Source organism: Cupressus sempervirens, chromosome 8, assembly GCF_028749045.1.
Source record: "Cupressus sempervirens isolate cs-2001-9-10 chromosome 8, ASM2874904v1, whole genome shotgun sequence".
Lineage (NCBI taxonomy): Eukaryota > Viridiplantae > Streptophyta > Pinopsida > Cupressales > Cupressaceae > Cupressus > Cupressus sempervirens.
This window is the reverse complement of record NC_143125.1, coordinates 621480922-621493630: the sequence shown is the minus strand read 5'-3', so window position 1 is coordinate 621493630 and position 12709 is coordinate 621480922. Positions and strand designations below refer to the sequence as shown.

General features: G+C 35.3%; 1 protein-coding gene across 7 annotated transcripts in view; it reads right to left on the bottom strand.

Moving 5' to 3' along the window:
- LOC149543979 (arginyl-tRNA--protein transferase 2-like) overlaps positions 1–12709 on the bottom strand; it is a 74343-nt gene that overhangs the window by 33072 nt on the left and 28562 nt on the right. The gene's annotated exons all lie outside the window — the stretch shown is intronic.

Here is a 12709-nt window from a genome sequence, read left to right as displayed (position 1 = left end):
TTCTAAACACAGAGATCAGATGTCTGATAAACCGGATCCTATTTCTGCACCTCTCATGCAGAGTCTGGCCGCTTCTAAAAAGTTGTGTGAGCACCAGAAACCTCAATGGATGGGAGGTAAACCTTTTGGGTGATTCTCTTCCTCTTCTTGGATGTCATCAAAATTAATATCAGAGAAGGAACAAGATCAGACACTGCCATCTTACAGGTTCTATGATTTCATGCCTTCAGTTAGTTTATTCAGTTATCAAGTTACTTCCATTTTACAACTGTCAATATTAAAATGTGTTAGTTATGCCCATGGAAAGGTAGTTTTCTAATATCACATAGCTTCTTTTACTGAAGTCATTAAGTTAGTCATTAGAGGTTATCATGTTTAATAAGAGGCAATTAGTCATTAGGGGTTATCATGTTTATGAAAATAAGAGGAAATTAATTGTTGTTATATTGGTTAGTTAAAAAAGTTTTATATCCTATGATTTACTCGGTACTTGTATCTTGAGTAGTTAGTTTAAACATTTTCCATATGGTATAGGAGCTATTGGGTTCCATACTGGACCTAGGAGCTCGCCATGATTCCCCTAGTGAACTGAAATCTATCTGCCGGTGTTTCATAGGATGCAGATCCAATGTACACTGTAGAAGTATGAGACCTTAGTATAATCTTCCTCTAGATGAACCAAATGATGTATGACTATTCATGTTTTTTTGCTTCCAAGAGATGATCTTCAGAAGGAGAGGCATAGATGGCCTCCTTTGTTCAAGGAAACAAAGGAAACCCCAATCAAACTTGATGAGAAGGTTGACACTTGAAACTCAACTATGGGAAGAGTTGCATCTTATGGTCCAATAGGTGTTTACATTCCCACTAGGGGATAATGTCCTATGCCTTATAATTTTGATGGGCAGAAGGAACCCATCACTGATGAAAGCAACTCGAACAAGCACTTAAAAACTATTTTATTTATCTATTAAAAAATATGTTAAATTTTGGAATTGAACAATAAATGGAAATTTAATGATTGTTTTCTTGAGTAATCTATGTGTACATTTTAAGGAAATAATTACTAAAGTCAATATAAACACCAAATCTATATAAACTACATTCAAGTAAATATGAAAAATGGATAACCCAATGAACAACATCGGGGAATCCGATAACATCAACAATCCCTAAGCCAAATTGAACCAACTCTTGAAGATGATGAGCGATACCAAAACCAAAACCATATCTCGAATTTGGAATGGAAAGTTGAAGGTCAAACAAAAATGTTAGAAGAGGATCATGAGACCTAACCTAGGAGAGTTTCGCCAAAATAGAAGAAAATCTCTAAAGCCAACAACAAGGAGAGTTCTCAAAAGCTCTAGACCAAAACAATTAACAAAACCAGTTGGCTAATGAACTTTCTTTAGACATGAAGAAGTTTAAACTCCCAAGTTCACAAGCTCCCTGTTTAGGAATACTACAGAGAAGAGTTTAGTGGAAATAGAAAAAATGTTTCAAAATCTGTAACTACTCCAACAATTCTAAGGTGACCTAGGGGACTATTAAAGTTCCAAAGATGTAGTTATTTGGAGGAAATGTAACAGAATGGAATTCAATTGAAAGTAACCAGAGTCAGAAAAATCCATAGGGATTTCCAGGAACAAATGGCTACCACAACTTTTTTATGATCTGAAGTTGACAAATTTCAAGAATTTAAGACAAAGTGATGTCAGTGAATGAGTACCGATTGAAGTTCACCATATTTTGCAAGTACGTTCTATTGTGAGGTTTTCACACATCGCCCCAAATCTTGGGGACCCCCTTTTTCTTTTAATCACCTCGGCAAATTTTTGGATTGACCAAAAAACAATTTGAGTTTTGAAAATTTCACGCCTTGGCACCTTGAGGACAAATTCGGGAGGCTTAGCTTATTTTCACCCGGTTTTCTTAACTTGATTTTCCAGAGCTATCAATTTTATCCCTAGGCCAAATAATTTTCTAATTTCAACTTGGCAGGATAAAGTTGTAAATTTAGTACTTAGATGTTTTCTTTTGAAAATTTGGTTTTAACTCTGTAAATTTGGATAATTTTCAAAAGAGATATTTTAATTAGACTTAAGTCTTTGAAAAATCTCAATTTTTTCTTTGGTGAAAATTTATTAATTTCGTTGAGGAAAAGTGCAAAAAATCGATTTTTGGTTCTAAATGCAATTTTAATTTTTTAATTTTTAGCTTGGCAAAATCGATTTCGTAAAAAATTGCAAAAATTGGCTTTAATTGGATTAATTGCCTTGAAAACTTTTAAGTTTTTAATGAATTTAGTAATTTAATATTGAAAAAATGGCTTTTGGTTAGCCAAAATCCAAATTTAATGATGTATTAATTACTAAACCCTCATTAAATGGAAATATTTAACACCCTCAAGGCCATTTAATTTCGTTTTGCAATTGGAGCTAATTGGTAAATTTAGAAGTGCAATTTTCTTTTGGCAAAATTAATTTTTTTGAGCTAAGTATTTAATTGTGGGCCTTAACTTGAATTTAATTTTTGTTTTTTGTTTTCTCCTAAACCATGTAGGCCAGCTTTATGGAGAAAGAAAATTGGCTATAAAGGGCGTCTCCTCCCCATCTCATTTTCACAAATCATTTCTTCCTCTCCATGTGGGCGAATTTTGTGGAGGAGCAGATTTTTTCCAGACTTGGGCGAATTTTGTGGAGGCGAATTTAGTGGAGGGCAGTTTTTTGCTTGCATTTCTCCATTTTCAAACCTTGGCGATTTTTCTTGTGGGCAGATTTTTGCAGATTTTGGTGATTTTCTCCTCTATTTGTGAGCTGCGATTTGTGCCCTAGGTAGCATTTTGGGCAGATTTCAGACTTCATGCATGGGCGAATTTGAGACAAAGGCAAAATTTTCCATTCTTGGCATTTTATTGAGGCAGATCTGATTCTGATTTTTGAGCAATTCATGGTGAAGGTCTGATTTTTTCCTACTTTGGACTGCATATTTATACCAGATTTTGGCAATTTTGTTGGGAGAAGAGATATATATGAAAGTTTGATTTTTGCATAAAAGGCAAGTGTTGGATAGTTTTAGGAGTGTAAATTTCTAATTTGCAAAGGGATTTGAACTACTTGAAAGTCATATCCTATGTTCCAAACAGTGGCTATAAGTTTATCGGTTAAGGTGAATTTTCATCATTTAGAGTTGCAAGGAGTGCTTAAGCTGACATCCATCTTTCGTTCTAGTCAAAGGATTGCTCTGCTTGGTTCTTCTTGCCTTTTGGTCCACCACTCTACCATCCCGTAATAGGGCGACGAGCATGGAGGATGATAGTGCAAGTAAGAATCCCAAGCGGGCGAACACTAAGAAAAACAAAGAGAATATGATGCCCAATACTTCCTTCTTCTCGAAAATGAAGAGAATAACCGACACCAATATCTGTACAGTAGACATGATACGGATGAGGGACAGACTGAAGGAAGGACAATCCCCCTTGGCAAAAAGGATTTACAATAGTGGAATTGTACACGCAGCGGCTTGTCCTCCCACATTGCCTTGTCCAGAATTGATTATGGAATGTGCATCCAGATTTGATCTAAACAGTAATTCCATCATTTTTGATGAAGGGAAGAGAGTGTTGGCCAGCATTGGCGAACAAGCGATTGAAGAAACATTTAACATTCCCCAGTACAAGGGCATGACAATTCTAATGATGGACCAAGCAACTAAATCATTTCAAGATAACCAAGAGGCTTATTACACACATCTAAAATAGAATTGGATACGTGAGGGAAGGAAAGGAGTTAACAGATCATCGAGGCTTACAATGGCAGATTTCAAACCAAAATATGGCGATCTCGTTGTTCTATTCAGTCGGATCATGAGCCTAGCTCAAGGGTTGAGATTTGAAAACTGGATGTACTTCTTCATTGATGAGATTGAGAAAGGAAAAAGAAGGTTTGATTGGGCCAAGATCATAAGCAAGAACTTAGAATTGCAACTCAGAACCGTGCAAAACCAAAGGCAATTCTACATGAGCTCCTATCTGTTCTACCTAATTGCTAGATTGTACAAAAGTCAGTGGAACTCAAGGCGAAGCACACACCTTGTCCTCCTATGGAAGAAATTAACGAAAGGCTAGCTAAGTTCATTTCCTTAGCTAAGAAGATGAAAGAAAAAGGAAGAGTTATATTAGAAGATCATTTGATGTAAACCCAAGAGGCAAACTTCCCTCTCTTCTAGAATAGGACACTGTCTATTTCTGATTGGCCACCATTTTGGTGCCTTTTCATTGGTTGCCACTTTTTGCACTTTTTTCATTGGTCCATTGATGAGGTGGCGTCTTCTCATTGGCCGATGGGGTGGCAACCCTAACTAGGGTTTTGAGGATCCAATCTGGATCGTTGATCTTGTTTTGATCTCCACCGTCCATTGTATTTTTGGCCCCTATAAAAGGCCATTTTCTCTCATTTGTAAAGGGTCAGAGAAATTGTTGCGAAAATAATACCAAAATTGCTCTCTTTTTCATTGTTGCGATTGGCATGTTGATCAAGAACATTGGGTGTTATTGCATGTTTTCTACTTCCACTTAGTTAGATTTTCTTTCAAGTTGTTAAAGTTGGTTGCATTTGAAGTTGTTTAAGTGAAGTTAATGTAGATGAATAGTTGTATGGTAGCATTGGTAAATGTTTGATAGGGATCAATACTAGGCCACTAGCATCCTAGCGGCTGGTTGGGAAGCTTTGTGTGGTAAGCTAGTTTATTTTTCCTTTGAATCATTGCACCTGTGGAAGTGAGGCCACTAGTCAGCTCTCATTAGGTTCAATCCCCGTCCATTTGCTAACCTTCCATTCATAGGAATAGGAGTAGAATAGTAAGTAGTTGGGTAGTTGAAGTTTAGAGAGAAGAAAGTTAGAGTAGATCAAGTGATAGAACTCATCCATTCACCTTCCACAACCATCGCTTTCCCATCAACATCATCATCGGCAAACTCACCCTCCATCATCATGAGCATCAACATTATCTGCTTCCACACATTTCACAAACCGAGCCATCATCACCTTCATCCCATCAAAGTCCAAGTCATCCTCAACAATTTACGTAAGGCCGCCTACGTGATTATCAGTAAATCACATCGATAAAACTGAGCGAGTATCCAACAGTGTAAGGAACATTGGAGTTATACTCATGTCTCATGAGCATTAACTTTTCAAGAGAGGAGTTGTATGTTTGATATCCCATATCAAATATTCAAATCCTAATATGTTATGTAAGTGATACAAAACTCGCATCAACACGTTCCTCAATATCAACTTGAGAATTTTGGGATACAAAAGTTCATTATAGGAAATAACAATCATATAGGAGGGCCAGTAGATGTGCTAGCACTTTGAACAGTGGATGAGGTCCACGAACGGGCTGTCAAACAGGAGCAAAAAGATGATGATGATTCCAAGGATAAGGGGAAAAAATAGAACTGAAAACCATCCTCTCAAACTTTCAGGAAAAGGGACTATAAAGGAAAAATTATGACTCTAGAAATGAGAAAAGGGGACACATTGACCACAAAAATAAAGGAAACAAAACAAGAAAGAGAACCTGAAAAGAAAGGTTCAACAGGAGAATGTTACACCTATTGCAGGGATCATTACACCAACCAATGTCCCACTATGATGCCAATAGGACAACAACATAGAAATCACTTACTGCCATAGTAGACAATGTTTCAACAAAAGATACATGCAGTGGTAGATGATAGGCAAATTGAGTATCAAATTACTCCAATTGAAACAACGGATACACTTTATGACAACCCTATAACTATACTAATAGTTACTAGAACCACTGAATGTTTTACATCTAAAATTTTGAGTAAATTTCCAAAGAGAATTGGTTTTATTGCCAGTTCTTCCTCAATAGAGTATACCAATTAGACAAGAGCTAGAGTAGAGTAGTGTTTTCTCAGAGCTAGGGATTAGGTTCCAAGGTTCATTCCAGAGGTTAATTTTGTATGTGGCACCCCTAGTCTCCTATTACGTGATTTTGGGGATGAACTAGTTATGGACGCATAGGGCAAGGTAGACTATTTTTCTAAGATTGTGGACTGTTTAGATGACAATGGAAACATGGTTTATATTCAAGGGGTCCAATGGAAAATTCAGGTACAACAAATTTCAGCTATGTAGCTCAAGAAAAACAAAAGAAAAGGGTGTCAAATGTTTGTGAATAGAATGGATGAATAAAGTCAAAGAACTAGAAGTAGCATACCTAGAAGATGATAAGTGACATACCTAGAAGATAAGATGATTTGTGAAGAGATAACAGAATAAGGAAAAAGAGTAGAGACCTTTGCTGAAAATAATCCTTACTTTCGTGAGTATTAGGATGTGTTTCTTGAAGAATTACCTAGTCTTTCACCAAAGAGGGTATTTCATTTTCCATTGACCAAGTGCCTGGGGCAGAACCAATTTCCAAGATCCCATATAGGATGTCCACTACTAAGTTAATGGAATTGAAAGCACAATTACAAGAACTGCTTAGCAATGGATTGATCAAACCCAATGTATCTCTATGGGGAGCACTGATAATATTCATGAAGAAAGACAAAACCCTACATTTATGCATTAAGTATCGTATGTTGAACAAAGTCACCAACAACAAATAGCAATTTGCCAAGGATTGATCTATTAGAGCAAATGAGACAAGCTACACTATTCTCTAAGATAGATATGCTGTCAAGGTATCACCAAATTTGACTAAGGAAGATATACACAAAACCACTTTCCAAACTCGATATGAACACAATAGTGCCAGCTTTTTGGCTTATTAATGCCCCAATTACTTTTATGAACTTGATGAATAGTGTATTCAAAGATTGTTTGGATAAATTCATTTTGGTGTTCTTAGATGATATATTAATCCACTGCATTAATGAAGAACATTACCAGCACTTGTAGATAGTAATGCAACATTTCTGAAAACACAAGTTATATGGAAAATTATCTAAGTGCATCTTTTGCCCAAAAAGAAGTACAATGTTTAGGGTATATCATTTTTGCCAAAGGAATAGTCATGGATCCAACAAAAATAAAAGCGATATTGGACTGGTCAATTCCCAAAAATGTGCAAAAAGGTGAGAAATTTATGGGGCTAGCATTGTATTATAGAAAAATTGTAATGCATTTCTCTCATGTAGCCTATCCAATCACTTTACACCAATGAAAAGGGAAAAGCTTCGAATGGACAAAAAGATGTCAAAGAGCCTTTGATTACCTGAAGGAGAGATTAACTTCCACACCCACAATCAAGGTATCAGATCTTGCAAGACATTTGTGGTGGTCACGGATGCATTTGGAGGAAAACTAGGAGTTTTAATGCAAGATGGACAAGTAATCACTTAAGTCTAGAAAGTTGAAAAACTACAAACAAAATTGTGTTGCTCTTGATTAAGAAGTTGTCACTATTGTTCATACCATTCAGATATGGCAACAATATCTCTAGGCAAAACCATTTGAGCTCAAATCAATTCATCAAGGTTTGCAGTACATATTTACTCAACCCAATTAAAATGCCTGAAAGTAGATAGTTGGAACTAATCTTTGATTATTACTTTGAAATCAGTTCACTAAAGACAAGGAGAAATGGATGGTAGATTCTTTAAGTCATCAAAGACATTCATCCTCCGTGGTAACTATCAATACACATTTTAGGACAAGAACTCCCAGAGGATTAGAAGCAAATGAATATTACAACCAAGTTCGACAAGCCCTTTAAGTTGACTCTCATGACCCAAGATATGAAGGATTCCAATTTGAACAAGACAGACTACTAAGATATCAAGGGCGAATGTGTGTTCCCAATTCTTCCATACAAAGGAACAAAGTCCTTAAGGAAGTTCATTCTACACCTTATTTGGGGCATCTAAGTGTTACTACACTATTAGTTGATATCAGACCCTTGTATTTTTTATAGGAAATAAAGAAGAATGCTGCCAAGATTATGGCAAGTTGTTTAGAATGTCGGAGAGTAAGTCAGACATCAACATCCAAATTTAATTGTTGAAATCTCACTATGTTCCTAATTCCAAGTGGGAGATCATAAGCATGAACTTTCCAAGGTTTACCAATTCCAATAAATAGACCAAAAGCTATTTCAGTAGTGGTAAATATATTGACCACGGTTGTTCATTTAATACCTAAAAACCTAATTGATGGAGCACTCATTATTGCACAACAATTTGTTCAAGAAATCTTCCCTTTGCATAGAATTTTTGAGAAAATCATCTCAAATAGGGATGCCAGGATGACATCCAGATTTTCGCAAACCTTGTTTGTAGCCTTGGGAACATAGTTAAGCTTAAGCTTAGCATATCATCTAAAGATGGATGGTCAAACGTAAAGGATAAACCAAGTATTGGAAGATCTCTTAAGAGTAACCTACATGGACCAACTTTATAAGTGGGAGGACAACTTACCATTAGAAAAATTTGCCTATTAAAGTTGTACTAATCAACCATCACGATGGTACCATTTGAAGCATTATATGAAATAAAGTGCAAGACACCATTCAATTCAAATAAGTTGGAGGATAAGCTAATCCTTGAACCCAAGATGCTCTTGGAAATAGAAGAACAAGTACAATTGATCAAAGAAAGGTAAGTTATCAAACCTATAGCCTACAAAATTCCTCTACCAGCAGCTCTCACCCAATTATGTAATGTTTTTCATGTTTCATATTTAACGAAATGCAAAGTGTATTTTGCGCACATAATTGATTGTAACTCCTTATGGGTGCAGGATTCAGGACAGCTCATGATCAAGCCACTCAAGGTGATAAAGGTATTTAAGCTCTGCTTACATAACTGAGAGATTACTCAATGTAAGGTGTAATGGGAGAGAATAGTGCTATTGGGAGGTTTATGATGAAATCCTCCAAAAGTTTCCTCATTTGTTTGAAGATTTTGGATATGTTTAAACTTTAAAGAAACATTTAAAATATTAGTTGAGGCAAACAATATAAATAATTGTTGTTAATGTTATGCTAGCTGCAAGACAACTCATTCATACTTATGTTCCTGTTATTGTATTCTCAATCGTTGTTGAAAGAAAACAGAGACTCTAGCTTGTGTATGGCTTCGATTAAAGTACTTCTCTATTCCTATAGCCGTGTGTTTTGCATGTGATGATTTGGCACAAGGGCACGTGGTTGCCTTGTTGGAAGAGGTTCCCTCAGCATTTCCTTCGTATGGATTTTGTGGTTGACAATTTCTTATGCTCACAAAGACATGGTGGCATCAGTTCCTTTCCTCTCCTCATCGTGTGGTATCATGTTTTGACTCTTACTATTCACAGAAATTAATATAGTGACATGGCATCATGAGGCAATGCATCACAATGATTCCTACCTGACACATGTCTTCCTCTTGTGCTAAGCATCGTCGGGTTTTTTAAATAAAATTTTGTCGTCAAGTATGTAATTGCTTTCTGGCTTGTAACTATTCTCACTTGGCATTCATGTGTGTCCCTTGGCATTTTGATTGAACTCCATATTGTTTAAAAAGAAATCGAGAAGGATGTGAATGTATTGTTTTGATAATTATTGTTCATCGGGATTCTGTGTTATACAATAGGGTGCAGAGAATTTTGCTTGAGTGATTTTGTTGTTATGTTTTGCAGCGTTAGTAGTATCTAAGAGAGTTGCATCCTCTCAACTCTATATGTCACTCAATTTGTTTGTTATTGTATTTTTCTATGTTGTGGAGTTATATGTGTTAAGCATGAGTGTTGATGGTATTCCTATGGGAGAGTATCCTAGACATGATTTAGTTAGAGACATGATTCAGAGATTGTGTGTTGTATTCATGATAGGGTTTGTCATTGATGTCAACATACTTGTTATTCTGTCAAGACTATCAGTGCAGTGAACAGAGTTTGGTTTCACGAGGTTCGAGGATTGAAGATGAGCTTATTCACAGTTGGTATTATGTTCTACAGAGTGTCTACATGCTAAAGTTAAGAGCATGTATGGAAAGATGAAGACTGGATAGAGTTATTGAAGATTTAGTTAAGGCAGCGTTCAGACAGAGTTTCTGTGTAGTAGTTACTAATGTTTGGATTGTATCTCCTAACAGACATGGAATTTGGTCATGCAGACTTGGACAGAGGTAAAAGACATGATGAAGATACTTTGGTCAAAGGCGCACATCCAAATGAGCATCGAGTGAAGAGTTATGAATACTGTGAGCTGCCAATTTGTTTGTAATTATGAAAAAGTGAAAAAATGTAATGTAACGTGTAAATGTAATATCTTAAGTTGGTCCTATATTATTATTGTAAATTGGGAAAGCCTCAAGGCCGACTCAATAATTTGTTTTAGGACTTGGTATAAAGGAAAGATGTTTTTCTTGAGGTAGAGTGTAATTGATTTGTGTAATGCGAGTATATGAACTTGTATGTGAGATCCAGGGAACCTAATAACAAATATCTTTTGATCAGAGAAGTGTTTGGTGCTTCACCCCTGTGAGCATCACCTAGATCCAATGAGTGCTAAGTGTTCCATTTATTCTCATGAGAGATGGATTCATGTTGAATCACTACTCATGAAACATGGGTCAATGAGTTTGACTCAAAAATCACACAGTTAAATCCTGATAGCAATATCACAATTTAACTTACTGTGGAAATTATCTCCTGCTTATCAATTGATGAGCTTAAGGGGCTTTCTAATGAATGGTTCATAAGGCACAACACTCGATGAAGGTTTTGCAAATGGGTTTGCAAGCTTTGGGTTTAACCATGGAGGAAACTCTATAGTTAAGCGCGCTAAGGCTGGAGTAGTGCTGGGATGGGTGACCTCCCGAGAAGTCCCAGTGCTTTACCCCTGTGAGTATCACCTAGATCCAATGAGTGCTAAGTGTTCCATTTATTCTCATGAGAGATGGATTCATGTTGAATCACTACTCATGAAACATGGGTCAATGAGTTTTATTCAAAAATCACACAGTTAAATCCTAATAGCAATATCACAAAGTCTAGTAGTGTTGAGGAATATATATATATATATATATATATATATATATATATATATATATATATATATATATATATATAGTATTGCATTCAAGGTGTATGTGTTCAGTTGGTTCTATTAGAAAGTCGTAAGAGTTTTGAATAAAATAAAAGGCAGGTTGATTGATCGTCTGACTGTAGACATCAATCTCAAGTAAAAACCTCATAATTATTTTGAGAACTGAATAAAGGCACTATTTTCGGGGTGTGGCTGGGTTTTCCCCTCAAGTAGGAGGGTCTACCCAGGATAAATGTTTATGTTAATGTATTACTCATGTTTTGCATTTCATGTATTCTAGTTTGGAAACTTAACTATTGTGACTCTCATTCTTCAGGGGCAGTGATTAACAGAGGGGTAGATATGTTACATCCCTTCCTTGTAGACTTTTCAAATAATTACTATAACAATTTCATAAAAAGTACGAAGTTATTTAATTCTGAGGATTACTGATTAACAAGGTTATTTGATTTAATTATGAGAACAATTGGTAAATGAAATTATTTGGTTTAGTTATGACCCAAGCTCTCTCACCCCTCAACTCATGGATTCTAATGAGATCAGAGACATAATTGATATTATACACTAATTTTAAAATTACAACTATTATTTATGGCCCTTTAATAGGAAAGCAGTGAACCCCTATAATTTATTATTTATATTATAAAGTAGCTTCAAAGTTTCAACTATTATTGACTATTAATATATATCAATAGCATTTTTAGTAAAAAAACAACAAAAAATCATGATTAATTGGGAGTTGGCATGTGCAGCGAGTTATTCCCCAAAAAATAGGATTTGTTTGGTTAAGAAATGTGGAAAACTAGCGGAAACCCTAAAAGTGACACTAACAAGAAAAAACCCACTGACATTGACATAATTCTCTGCGAACTCAATGTGTGACGTTGTAGCCACAGCTGTGTTGCTAAGTCTCGAAGTGTTGCAAAGTTGAGAAGTAGCCTGGGAGATGAGCAATTACAAACGTAGCTTTTCCCTTTTACATTTAATATATTGTATACTTGATAGATACTATTTATTTTTAACATTGATTTTGTTTGTATAAATTTCAAACATTTAAATTGTTGCAATATGAAACAAAAGAAGACAATTGAAAAGTTGCCTTATTTATTTGTTGCAATATGTTTAGAAAGAGTAGGGTAACAAAATGTTGTTTTACTTATTTTGGAATAAAAAAAGAACCCTATAATAATCATTATAATCATCTTAGGCTTGTCAATTATGACATATAAGTTCTTACAATTAATCAAATCCCTAGATATTTAAAACTCTACTCAAAATTAAATTAAACAATTCATGCAATTAATAAAGTTGTTATGGTATATACATCTGTGTGTATCATGCCGACTTTGTAAATAATTGTTTGTTGAGTATATATAATAAAAGGAACTTGAGAGAATTCTAGAAAATGAACTCTACTTATATGAATATGAAGACTTTCTTTTATTGACAATATTTTGCAAAGAAAGCTTCATTCTATTTTGATGCTACTTCAAATCATAGCTTCAATGAAATCGATACAAACAAAATCAATGTTAAAATTTTGAGTTGTCCAAGTCAAAAATATATCAGGTGGAGGTTGTGCAAGTGCTTTGAATCATTTGTATCTGAACTTTATCATCTATGCTATAGAATGTCCTTT